Genomic DNA, 10137 nt, shown 5'->3' on the forward strand with positions numbered 1-10137 from the left:
CCACCTACCCACCCACTCACTCACCTACCCACCCACCAACCCACTCACTATCCCATCACTCACCCCACTCACCCACCCACTCACCCACCTACCCACCCACTCACCCACCTACCCACCCACTCACCCACCTACCCACCCACCCACTCACTCACCTACCCACCCACCAACCCACTCACTATCCCATCACTCACTCACTCACCCACCCTACCCATCACCCACCCACCACCCAGCCGCTCACCTTCAGGTTAGGACAGCTGACTGAAGACTCGACTGCAGACGTTGCATTCGTAGGCGAGGCGACCGCTCCTCAGAGGCAGGGGGTAGGGGTGAGCACTCCTCGGCCTTCTCGTACTCAGATCCAGAGCCGCATCCTCACCACCACGCTCACCACCGCGCTCACCACCACGCTCACCAGCAGCGGGAGAGAGCCTCTGAGTGTCCTGTCTCGCTCCAGTGGCCGTGATGATGATGATGATGGTGGAGGTTGTGGTGATGTTGCGGTGACGACGACGACGATGATGGTGGCAGCGGTGGTGACGGTGGCGATGTCGGTGGTGACAGCGGCAGCAGCGGAGGTGGTGATGATGTAGAGGAGGGTGGAGGCGTTGGGCACAGAGGCAGGACCATGTAAGTGGGTGGTGGTGATGGTGGTGATGGTGGTGATGGCGGTGGTCGCAGTGGTGTCGAGATGGTGGTGTGCCACGTGGAATCAGAACAGGGAGTTTCTGTCTTGGGGGCGTGGCTCCAGTGGGTCACGCGGCTCCAGGAAGTGACGTAGCTCCAGGGGGCGTGGCTCTGGGTCGGGATCTCGCGCTCGGAGAGATGGGAGTCAAAAGCTCCTGCCCACAGCAGCTTCTCTGTGACGTAGGGGAGGTGGGGAGGGAGAGAGACACGGACATGGTGAGTGGGTGAGTTGGTGGGTGAGTTGGTGGGTGGGTGGGTGAGTGGGTGAGTGGGTGAGTGGGTGAGTGGGTGGGTGGGTGAGTGGGTGGGGGGGTTGGTGGGTGAGTGGGGGGGTTGTTGGGTGAGTGGGTGAGTTGGTGAGAGAGGCACGGACATGGTGAGTGGGGTGAGTTGGTGGGTGAGTGGGTGGGTGAGTGGGTGGGTGAGTGGGTGGGTTAGTGGGTGGGTGAGTGAGTGGGTGGGGGGGTTGGTGGGTGAGTGGGGGGGTTGGTGGGTGAGTGGGTGAGTTGGTGGATGAGTGGGTTTGTGAATGGGTGAGTGAGTGGGTGGGGGGTTGGTGGGTGAGTGGGTGGGTGGGTGAGTGGGTGGGTGGGTGAGTGAGTGGGTGAGTGAGTGGGTTTGTGAATGGGTGAGTGAGTGGGTGGGGGGGTTGGTGGGTGAGTTGGTGGATGAGTGGGTGAGTGGGTGGATGGGTGAGTTGGTGGGTGAGTGGGTGAGTTGGTGGGTGAATGGGTGAGTTGGTGGGTGAGTTGGTGGATGAGTGAGTGAGTTGGTGGGTGAGTGGGTGAGTTGGTGGGTGAGTTGGGTTTGTGAATGGGTGAGTGAGTGAGTTGTTAGGTTGGGTGGGGGGGGTTGGTGGGTGAGTGCTTGAGTTGATTGAGTGGGTGAGTTGGGTGGGTGGGTGGTTGATTGGGTGGGTGGGGGGGTTGGTGGGTGAGTGGGTTAATGGGTTCATGGGTGAGTGGGTGGGTGAATGAGTTCATGGGTGGGGTGAATGGGTGCGTTGAGTGGGTGAGTGGGTGGGTGAGTGGGTGGGTGTATGGGTGGGTGAGTGAGTTGGTAGGTTGGTGAGTGGGGGGGGGGGAGTTGAGTGGGTGAGTGGGTGGGGTGAGTGAGTTGGTAGGTTGGTGAGTGGGGGGGGGGGAGTTGAGTGGGTGAGTGGGTGGGTGAGTGAGTTGGTAGGTTGGTGAGTGGGGGGGGGGGAGTTGAGTGGGTGAGTGGGTGGGTGAGTGTATGGGTGGGTGTGTGAGTCTACGAGCAGTGTGAGTCTCTGAGTGAGTCTGTGTGTGAGTCTGTGAGTGAGTCTGTGAGTCTGAGTGAGTTTGTGAGTAAGTCTGTGGTGAGTCTCTGAGTGAGTCTGTGAGTGAGTCTGTGAGTGAGTCTGTGAGTGAGTCTCTGAGTGAGTCTGTGAGTGAGTCTCTGAGTGAGTCCTGTGAGTGAGTCTCTGAGTGAGTCTGTGGTGAGTCTGAGTGAGTCAGTGAATGAGTCTGTGAGTGAGTCTGTGTGTCAGTCTGTGAGTGAGTCTGTGAGTCTGAGTGAGTCTGTGAGTAAGTCTGTGGTGAGTCTCTGAGTGAGTCTGAGTGAGTCTGTGAGTGAGTCTCTGAGTGAGTCTGTGAGTGAGTCTGTGAGTGAGTCTGTGAGTGAGTCTCTGAGTGAGTCTGTGAGTGAGTCTGTGAGTGAGTCTCTGAGTGAGTCTGTGGTGAGTCTGAGTGAGTCAGTGAATGAGTCTGTGAGTGAGTCTGTGTGTGAGTCTGTGAGTGAGTCTGTGAGTCTGAGTGAGTCTGTGAGTGAGTCTGTGAGTGAGTCTCTGAGTGAGTCTCTGAGTGAGTCTGTGAGTGAGTCCTGTGAGTGAGTCTCTGAGTGAGTCTGTGGTGAGTCTGAGTGAGTCAGTGAATGAGTCTGTGTGTGAGTCTGTGGAGGTGTTGTGATGTAGATTCAGCCACCCACGCACCTCACTGGTAAACACGACCACAAAGAGTGCGAGCAGCGAGGGAGGGGGTGAGGGTAGGGGGGGTGAGGGTAGGGGGGGGTGAGGGGGAGGGGTGGGGGGGTGAGGGGAGGGGTGAGGTGAGCTGGGGTGCGAGGGGGGACTTTAGGGGATTTCCCCATCGTCGTCTTTCCTGGGTCACGACCTCCACTCGCCGTTCGCAGGCCGGGGCGGCGTGGCGAGTGTCAGGAGCCCTGGCTGGCTAACAAAGGGCGCTTTGCTGTGTCGGAGAGGCTATCCGGGGGATCTTTGCCTTTGTCGCACGCACACAGAGACACCATAGAGACGTGGAGACACACACACACACAGACACACACAGACACACACACAGACATACAGACAGATACTCACAGACAATCACACACAGACACACACACACACATACACACATACACACAGACACTCACACACACAGATACACACAGACACACACACACAGACACACACACACACAGACACACACACACAGACACACACAGACACACACACAGACACACACACACAGACACACACAGAAACACACACACACAGAGACACACACAGACACACAGACACACACACACACAGACACACACACACAGACACACACACACAGATACACACACACACAGATACACTCACAGACACACAGACACACACACAGACACACACACAGACACTCACACACACACTCACTCACACTCACACACTCACTCACTCACACACACTCACACACACACTCACTCACACACACACTCACACTCACTCACACTCTCTCACACTCACACACACTCACACACTCACTCACACACACTCACTCACACTCACTCTCACTCGCACTCTCTCACAATCACTCACTCACACTCTCTCACACTCACACACACACTCACACACTCACTCACACACACACACACTCACTCACACTCACTCACACTCTCTCACACTCACACACTCACACACACACTCACTCACACACACACTCACACTCACTAACACTCTCTCACACTCACACACACACTCACACACTCACTCACACACGCTCACACACACTCACTCACACTCACTCTCACTCGCACTCTCTCACAATCACTCACTCACACTCTCTCACACTCACTCACCCACACTCAAACTCACTCTCACTCACCCACTCAAACTCACTCACACTCACACACACTCACACACTCACTCACTCGCACACACTCACACTCTCTCACACTCACTCACTCACACACTCACTCACACTCACACACACACTCACACACTCACTCGCACACACTCACACTCTCTCACTCACACACACTCACTCACACACTCACTCTCACACACACTCACACTCTCTCACACTCACTCACTCATACACTCATTCACACTCACACACACACACACTCTCTCACTCACACACACACTCACTCACACACTCACTCTCACACACACTCTCTCACTCACACACACACTCACTCATACACTCACTCACACACACTCACACACACTCACACTCTCTCACACTCACTCACACACTCACACTCTCAAACTCACTTACACACACACTCACTCACACTCACACACTCACTCTCTCACTCTCACACTCACTCTCACACTCTCTCACACACTCACACTCTCACTGACACACTCACTCATACACTCACTCACACACACTCACACTCACTCACACACTAAGTGGCGGTGACGTCACCACGACGCTTGTGCCAGGCTAGGTGCACGTTGAGGCCACGTGAAGCGTCGAACGCCCGCTGGCAGGAGGGACACGGGGACAGACCCAGCAGGTGCCACGGGTCGACTGACCGAGGTGGCTACCACCAGGCCCGGCCGCCTTTGTCTCCCTAGGTCGACTCCCGATTCGGTGCGTCCACTGCCTGGTGACTCACTCAGTTTGAGGATCATCGTCGTGACGGGGAGAGACACGCGGGGAGACACGCGGGGACCTGGAGAGAGACAGACAGACAGACAGAGAGTTAGACACGGAGACACGGGGGAGACAGAGACACGGGGAGAGAGACACACGGGGAGAGAGGCAGAGAGACACGGGGAGAGACGCGGGGACCTGGAGAGAGAGACAGACAGGGAGAGAGTTAGACACGGAGACACGGAGAGAGAGATACGGAGACACGGGGAGAGAGACACAGAGACACGGGGAGAGAAACACACGGGGAGAGAGGCAGAGAGACACGGGGAGAGAAACACACGGGGAGAGAGGCAGAGAGACACGGGGAGAGAGACACGCGGGGAGAGAGACACAGAGACACGGGGAGAGAGACACAAAGACACGGGGAGAGAGACCACGGGAGAGACGCGGGGAGACACGCGGGGCCCTGGAGAGAGACAGACAGGGAGAGAGTTAGACACAAGGAGACACGGGGAGAGAGACACGGGGAGAGAGACACGGAGACACGGGGAAAAAGACACGGGGAGAGAGACACGGGGAGAGAGACACACGGGGAGAGAGACACACGGGGAGAGAGACACGGGGAGAGAGACACACGGGGAGAGAGACACACCGGGGAGAGAGACCACGGGGAGAGAGACACACGGGGAGAGAGACACGGGGACACAGAGACACGTGGAGAGAGACACGGAGACAAGGGGAGAGAGACACGGAGACACGGGGAGAGAGACACGGGGAGAGAGACACGGAGACACGGGGAGAGAGACACACGGGGAGAGAGACACACGGGGAGAGAGACACTGGGAGAGAGACACGGGGAGAAAGACACAGAGACACGGGGAGAGAGACCCACAGACTCACCACACAGAGACCCACAAACTCACCACACAGAGACCCACAAACTCACCACACAGAGACCCACAGACTCACCACACAGAGACCCATAGACTCACCACACAGAGACCCACGGACTCACCACACAAAAACCCACAGACTCACCACACAGAGACCCACAGACTCATCACACAGAGACCCACAGACTCACCACACAGAAACCCACAGACTCGCCACACAGAAACCCACAGACTCACCACGCAGAGACCCATAGACTCACCACGCAGAGACCCATAAACTCACCACACAGAGACCCACAGACTCTCCACACAGAGACCCACAGACTCTCCACACAGAGACCCATAGACTCACCACACAGAGACCCACAGACTCTCCACACAGACCCACAGACTCATCACACAGAGACCCATAGACCCATATAATCATCATTACCATCATCACCAACATCATCACCATCGCTCTAGCATCGTGTAAACTCAGTACCAAAAAAACCCCGTTAGAGCAAGTCACCTGGGTGTCTCCCCTCTGACCGTACAATCACCCGCCATAGTAACGTACAATTTCCACCAACAGCCGCTAACTTTCTCACGAACAATTTCCCCCTCTCTCTCCCACGCGGCCTCTCTCCCTCACTCCTCCTCGCTCCTCTCACGACCCCTCCCCCTCTCTCCCTTTCCCACTTTCTCTCCCGCCCCTCTCCTTTCCCCTCTCCCCCCTCCTCTCTCTCCCCCCCCCCCCCCCCATCTGTCCCCCCCTCTCCCCCCCCCCTCTCTTTTCCCCCCTCTGTCCCCCCCCTCTCCCCCCCCCTCTCCTCTCCCCCCTCTCCTACCCTCCCCTCTCTGTTCCCCCCCCTCTCCTTTCCCCCTTCTCCTCTCCCCTCTCCTCCCCCCCCCCCCCTCTGTTCCCCCCCCCCTCTCCTCCCCTCTCCTCTGTTCCCCCCCCTCTCTTCCCCCCCCCTCTCTTTCCCCCCCTGCCCCCCCCCCTCTCTCCTCTCCCCCCCTCTCCCCCCCCCCCTCTCCTCCCCCTCCCCCCTCTCACCTGATGATGACGGAGCGAGGGGCTGAGCCGACGTCCAGGAAACTTTTTCTGGATCCCCTTGGCCCAACAGCCCGGCCGGGCTACCTGGGAGCGTGAGGAAACTTTGTCTCTGTGTGTTTGTGTGTGTCCTCTCTCTCGGTGTGTGTCTTTCTGTGTGTGCCTCTCTCTGTGTGTGTGTCTTTGTGTGTGCCTCTGTGTGAGTGTCTCTGTGTGAGTGTCTCTGTGTGTGTCTCTCTCTGTGTCTATGTGTGGGGTGTCTCTCTGTGTGTGTCTCTGTGTGAGTCTCTGTCTGTGTGTCTCTCTCTGTGTCTATGTGTGTGTGTCTCTCTGTGTGTCTCTCTGTGTGTGTCTCTGTGTGTGTGTGTGTGTCTGTGTGTCTCTCTCTGTGTCTCTCTCTCTGTGTGTGTGTCTCTCGCTCTGCCTAAACCTTTCTCTCACTTCTTTCTCTCTGACTCAATCTTTATAGCGCGTCTGGCCTGCTGCGTGCGTGCGCCTCTCTCCCCCCTCCCCCTCCCCCCCTCCTCCCCCCTCCCCCCTCGCTCTACCTGCGCGAGGCGAGTGACGTCACCGCCCAGGTGTTGTCTGGACTTGCCCGGGACACCCCCCCCCCGCCACCCCTCTAGCCCCGCCCCCCTCAGGGAAACCCCCCTCATAGCCCCGCCCCCTGCAGCGTCACCGCGCTCACTTCCCCAATAGCCCCGCCCCCCTCCAGCACGTCACGTGCCCAAAACAGAACGAAAACTGTCGCAGAATCCACCCCGTAAAGTGATGATGATGATGGTGATGTTGGTGGTGATGGTGGTGATGGTGATGATGGTGATGATGGTGATGTTGGTGGTGATGGTGGTGATGGTGGTGATGATGATGGTGGTGATGTTGGTGGTGATGGTGGTGATGGTGGTGATGATGATGGTGGTGATGATGGTGATGATGATGGTGGTGATGTTGATGATGATGATGGTGGTGATGTTGGTGGTGATGGTGGTGATGGTGATGGTGGTGATGATGGTGGTGATGGTGGTGATGGTGATGGTGGTGATGATGGTGGTGATGGTGATGGTGGTGGTGATGGTGGTGGTGATGTTGGTGGTGATGGTGGTGATGGTGATGGTGGTGATGATAATGGTGATGTTGGTGGTGATGGTGGTGATGGTGATGGTGGTGATGATGGTGGTGATGGTGGTGATGTTGGTGATAATGGTGATGATGATGGTGGTGATGTTGGTGGTGATGGTGGTGATGGTGATGGTGGTGATGATGGTGATGATGGTGATGGTGGTGGTGATGGTGGTGGTGATGTTGGTGGTGATGGTGGTGATGGTGGTGATGGTGATGATGGTGATGGTGGTGATGGTGGTGATTGTGATGATATTGGTGATGGTGATGATATTGGTAATGGTGGTGGTTGTGTTGATGGCGGTGATGGTGGTTTGTGCTGATGGTGGAGATGATGGTGGTGGTGATAGTTGTTGTTGTGATCGTGGTGGTGTTGGTGGAGGTGATGGTTGTTGTGGTGATAGTGGTGTTGATGGTGGTGATGGTGGTGGTAGTTGTTGTGATGGTGATGATGGTGGTGAAGGTGATGGTGGTGATGGTGGTGGTGATGGTGGTAGTGATGGTGGTGATGGTGATGATGGTTATTGTGGTGATGGTGATGATGGTGGTGGTGATGGTGGTGAAGGTGGTGGTAGTTGTTGTGATGGTGGTGATGGTGGTGATGATGTTGGTGGTAATGGTGATGGTGTGGGTGATGGTGATGATGGTTGTTGTGATCGTGGTGGTGTTGGTGGTGATGGTTGTTGTGGTGATAGCGGTGTTGATGGTGGTGATGGTGGTGGTAATTGTTGTGATGGTGATGATGGTGGTGATGGTGGTGAAGGTGATGGTGGTTAATTATGATAATATGGGGAGCGGTGGGTGTAGTGGTTAGCGCTGCGCTATGAACCCCGCGACCCGAGATCGATTCCCGCTCACGGCCACCAACACCACCAGTGACGATTATTTGAACCGGTCCTGGGGCCTCCCCTAGGTCGACTCAGCCTCAAATGACTACCTGGTGTAGCGGTGTGTAGTGAACATCGCTACTGGGGAGACAAAGGCGGCCGGGCGTGGCGCTGGCCACCCACCCCCTCGTGTGCCGTTCCGGCCTTCATAGGTGCTCGCTAACAGCACTTGCCCCTAGAGTCTGTTAGAGGCTACACGGGGGGTCTTTGTATTTATCTTTACGTCCGTATACGACCGTGTGTGTGTATACATTTACGTAACAGCACTTGCCCCCAACAGGGTATTAAGGCTATGGGGGGAATCTTTGCCTTTGTGTACTGTGCATATATTACCAGCACTTGCCCCAAACAGTGTGTTAGCAAGGCTACCTTGGTGGGATCTTTGTCTGTATCTGTGTGCGTGTGACTCTGAGTCACACGAGGAAGAGACAGGTACGGGTCACGTGACAGCAACACAGGTAAGTGTTCGCCCCGCAGCCCCCACCAGGGCTACCAGGGGTAAGTGATGCGAATAGCAGCAGCAGCAGCAGCACCGATATACGCACACACACTCACCCCACACACTCACCCACACACTCACCCACTCACTCACCCACACACCCACACACTCACCTACTCACCTACCCACTCACCCACTCACTCACCCACTCACTCACCCACACACTCACCCACTCACTCACCCACACACTCACACACTCACCCACTCAGCTACTCACCTACCCACTCACCCACACACTCACCCACACACTCACCCACTCACTCACCCACTCACTCACCCACTCACTCACCCACACACTCACCCACTCACTCACCCCACACACTCACACACTCACCCACTCAGCTACTCACCTACCCACTCACCCACACACTCACCCACACACTCACCCACCCACTCACCCACTCACCCATTCACTCACTCAACCACTCACCTACTCACTCATTCACCCACACACTTCACCTACTTCCCTACTCACCTACCCACTCACCCACACACTCACCCACACACTCACTCACTCACCCACACACTCACCTACTCACCTACCCACTCACCCACACACTCACCCACACACTCACCTACACACTCACCCCACACACTCACCTACACACTCACACACACACTCACCCACACACTCACCCACACACTCACCCACACACTCACCCACACACTCACCCACACACTCACACACTCACCCACTCAGCTACTCACCTACCCACTCACTCACCCACATACTCACCCACACACTCATCCACTCACCCACTCACCTACCCATTCACTCACTCACCCACACACTCACCTACTCACCTACTCACCTACACACTCACCTACACACTCACCCACACACTCACCTACTCACCTACTCACCTACACACTCACACACACACTCACCCACACACTCACCTACTCACCTACTCACCTACCCACTCACCCACACACTCACCCACACACTCACCCACACACTCACCCACACACTCACCCACTCACTCACTCACACACTCACCCACACACTCACCCACACACTCACCCACTCACTCACCCACACACTCACCCACTCACTCACCCACACACTCACCCACACACTCACCCACACACTCACCCACTCACTCACTCACACACTCACCCACACACTCACCCACACACTCACCCACACACTCACCCACTCACTCACCCACACACTCACCCACTCACT

The 10137-nt window shown here is 56.5% G+C and overlaps 1 long non-coding RNA gene across 1 annotated transcript; it reads right to left on the reverse strand.

Moving 5' to 3' along the window:
• Positions 1 to 235: 235 nt before the first annotated feature.
• On the reverse strand, positions 236 to 6804 carry LOC144738551 (uncharacterized). Its single transcript, XR_013589281.1, has 3 exons — positions 6447 to 6804; positions 4537 to 4593; positions 236 to 857 (listed from the first exon to the last, which is right to left on the reverse strand). It is a non-coding gene; the product is annotated as an uncharacterized LOC144738551 (long non-coding RNA).
• Between the last annotated feature and the right edge of the window lie 3333 nt (positions 6805 to 10137).

The sequence above is a fragment of the Lampetra planeri genome, unplaced genomic scaffold, assembly GCF_965212315.1.
Source record: "Lampetra planeri unplaced genomic scaffold, kcLamPlan1.2.h2 scaffold_1048, whole genome shotgun sequence".
In the NCBI taxonomy this organism is placed as follows: Eukaryota; Metazoa; Chordata; class Hyperoartia; order Petromyzontiformes; family Petromyzontidae; genus Lampetra; species Lampetra planeri.